Source organism: Monopterus albus, unplaced genomic scaffold, assembly GCF_001952655.1.
Source record: "Monopterus albus unplaced genomic scaffold, M_albus_1.0 scaffold19.1, whole genome shotgun sequence".
Lineage (NCBI taxonomy): Eukaryota > Metazoa > Chordata > Actinopteri > Synbranchiformes > Synbranchidae > Monopterus > Monopterus albus.
Genome location: NW_018127899.1, coordinates 3,381,054 through 3,384,682, shown reverse-complemented (window position 1 = coordinate 3,384,682; position 3,629 = coordinate 3,381,054). Strand labels below are relative to the sequence as shown.

At 47.1% G+C, this 3,629-nt stretch overlaps 1 protein-coding gene across 1 annotated transcript in view; it reads left to right on the top strand.

Annotated features, from left to right (window-relative positions):
• The window catches only part of LOC109956327 (RNA-binding Raly-like protein), a 36,003-nt gene that overhangs the window by 3,112 nt on the left and 29,262 nt on the right, over window positions 1–3,629 (top strand). The window lies entirely within an intron of this gene.

The following is a 3,629-nucleotide window of genomic DNA, read 5'->3' as shown; positions in this document are numbered from 1 at the left end:
GGGGCGCTGTCACCACCTGCAGTAGAGCCTTATGGCGCTGAACCGTGCAGACTGCGATGGGCCTGGTGAGGATGCTGCTTGGCATGATTTCCCCAGCCTTCCCAAGACGTACCGATACTGCTGAGGTGTCTCACCAGGTGTGCAGCGCTGTGTGCTGCTCCTTCCTCCTCCTCTCATGGTCAACGATCATTGCTGCTGTTTTATTAATGTTCAGGGAGAGACTGTTTTTCTGACACTTCACCGGGTCGGCCACCTCCTCCTGCACGCTGACTCATCCACCACAGTTATCAGGCTGTCGCCTCATCAGCAAATTTGATGATGCCGGTGTTGTTCTGGGAGGCCACACAGTCGTGGGTGTAGAGCACCTGTGTTTGTAGTTGTTGTCCTGAATGTGCAGTTCCCTGTTCTGACACCATTACAAAGTCCAAAATCAAGTTACGAGTGGGGGCCATGGACGGATCATGAGACAATGGGTCCCTGGGCACAGACACGTCTAGGAGCAAGTCAGTGCTGTCAGGTCGTCTTCTTGTTTGTGTCCATTTATAGTTTAGATGGTGAACATGTTCTTTTAAGACAGGGTCACAGCCAGACAGTCTAGCAGGGTTTGTTGATTGGCTGCTGCTCCGACACTTCAGTTTATTTGTATAGCAGCAAATCACAGCGACCTATTGTCTCAGGGCCCTTTACAGAGTAAGGTCTAGACCAGGATCATAGAGACAAACCCAACATGTGTTTCTGTCATTTGTCTTTGAATTCCTTTGTTTACATCTCTGTGCTGATGACGACTCAAACGTATGTTTCAAAATGTTCAGTTGCTCTGAACGTTTGTGTGCATCACAGCAGGTCTGGTCCAGGCGGACACATCACCATCACCTTCCCTGTACAACAGACTTTCCCTGATAAACTGTTCAAAACAATAGACTGAAGTCATCCACTCCTCCGGTCGCCAGCAGCCGGCCTCTGCTCTTCCTGCCAAACTCTGAATAGCCTGTCCCTGAAAACCAATAACCACGAGGGTGTGAAATTGTCCTGTCATCACTCTCTCTTCCTCCCCTCCTTTCTCATTTTCCTCTTCTCTTTCTCCTCTATCTTTCCTCACCTCTCTGTTAAGCTGATGTGTCATCCAAACAGTGCAATGCAATAAGTGAGCAAATAGCTGTAATCACTCAGTCGATGATGCACAATCACCCGTTCAGCACGCTCCGGGCGTTGCGGCGACCTGGCAGCCTTATCGATCTCTGGGGGAGGGGACGATTAAAGGCAGTTAACAGATGGTGAGTGACAGCGCTCATAAACCCCGCACTAAAAGACTAATGTCCTACAAGCTGCAGCCAGCGTGGCAGCAATAAACAACCCTGCCACTGACTGTCAGCGCTGTGGGTGGGATGAGGGGGATGATGGGAGGCGAGGGGCCAGCTGCTGCCTCGCCGAACACAGTCTGACGCGCAAGGGGGTCCTCGGAGGCGATCACTGAGCTCTGATGGAGGTCATGTAGAGACAGACTGCTCTCAGCGTTCAATTACAAAATCCAAATGGTGAATGGGCGGTTCAGTGCGACTGCAGAGACAGAGTCAGAGAGGAGCCTACACAAGAAAGTTACTTTATGATCTCAACAAAAGTTTTGTGTCAGCCTCAAGATAATTACTTTGTGGTAAAACACTTTCCATCTTTAGCCATGACTGCATGGCAGTGTCAGTTTGTCCACCACTTTGATCCAGACTTAAATCTCTCTACACTGGATGAAGGCCATGAAATTTGGTGCAGATATTAAAGCTCCCCTTTACCTCATGTCTTTTCAACCCGGAGGGTCCAGTCGGGCTGAGAAAGTGACACTTGAACACACCGCAGACTCCAGCCAACAGCCGACTAACATGTTGTCCCCCTACCAGCAGGTGGCAGTGTCTGTATTCACTATTTAGAAAGGGAAGGAAGAAGAGCTAGACTGTGGAAACACCAAATCGTTCACCACAGCTGCTGTTTACAGCTGCTTCTTATCGAGAGATATGTCGGATAAGAAGTTACAAACGACACCGCTGTTCTCTACCCTCGGTCTTTTGGTCAAAAAGCCACCGACAATGCGAGACACTGGTCCCGTTTATCAGACTATGGAAAATCTTAGTGAATGCACCTTTAATGTTCCACAGAGGATGAGTCCTAGTGACTCATCATGAAGCTGATACTTGTGGCTTTGAGTGAAATGTTTCAGCAACTGTTGGGTGGATCTTCATAAGTTTTGTTTCAGTGCTGTTCCCCTCAGGATGACATGTAATAACTTATTCAAATATGATTCACGGGCTTGTGGCTGTGAATGTCACAGCAGAATAACTGAGACATTTCACTGTGGACCAACTACCACTGGCATCTCCAGAGATAAATACAAATGATTTTACCTCCACAAAAGCCTGTTTGACGGTGACACTGTGACACTTTCTTATAAACTGTAACAGCTGTGAGTTTGCTTTGGCTCGTGTTCATCGACACCATGGCTGCTGGGGTGCACCCTCAGTAAAATGCATGAATGTCTAAATGTGGACTCTGAGCTGGGACGGGACTTTGGCTGTGACTTGTGACTACTTAGGCATCCACAAGAGCACAAGTACAGACAAACGCACAGACTGAGAAGGATCTGGAAGGCAAGCGAGACAAACTACAGTAAAGTACCATATAAAGGAGGGCGTAGCAGAGGAGCTGTTTTCAACAGGACAAACTGACTATTGATGCAGCAGTAAGTAAAACACACTGTTCTTTATTGGAGTGAAAGAGAAGACTGTTGTTTTGTGGAGCTGTTATCAGATCCATAATCCTCTGCTGACGAACGCAGCTCGCCTGTGCTGCTGATCAATAATCCCCTCTGTGTTTAGAGAGTATGGAAAAAAAAAACCACAGTTGATACAGTTTCGTATATAAATAGTATCAGAGCTTTTCTGACATGACGCCGTAGCCTACGTCTGGAGAGGTTTGGCCTGATATATATTTATGAATGCAGCATAGAATCACAAGTCTGAGTTTACTTATATTCTGTGGTGCTGCACAGGGGAAGGACGAGGCCGTGCAGGTGGAAAATGTTTCCAATCAAACAATTTCAACTTTTATGAACCTTCTTCATAAATGTTCACAAACACAGAGACTGCGGGTCAGAAACCAACAGCTGCAGAGTTTTTGGTGACGTCTGAGTTCAAGGCCTGGACGATTTAAAATGGCAAAAATCTGCAGCAGCATCAGTTCTTTCCAAATAACCTGCTGTGACTAGATGATCTGCTCTAGGAGGAGAAATTAATCCACATGCATGTGCCATTTCAACTTTGCTGACATTCAGATCTGAATTCAGGAGGAAGCCACCTTTGATGGAACAGAAAACCTGAGGACAGCGTCGTCTAGTTTTCACCACTTCTTCCACAGTTTTTAAGCACTTTGGAGCTTCAGCTGTTACCATCTTGGCTATGTACAGTTGTCGTGATGGTGTTTGTTGTAGTGGAAAAGGCTGTTTGTTTAAACCCAGTGTCTCTGTGCTAAAACCCAGTTCAGTGGGTTGAGCCTGGGAGTAGAGGCTACGCTGTGGGAGAACATGAAGACGGTGAGGTATGTTTAGACGGTCGACTGCCCACATTCATCCTGGAGTTGACTGATTC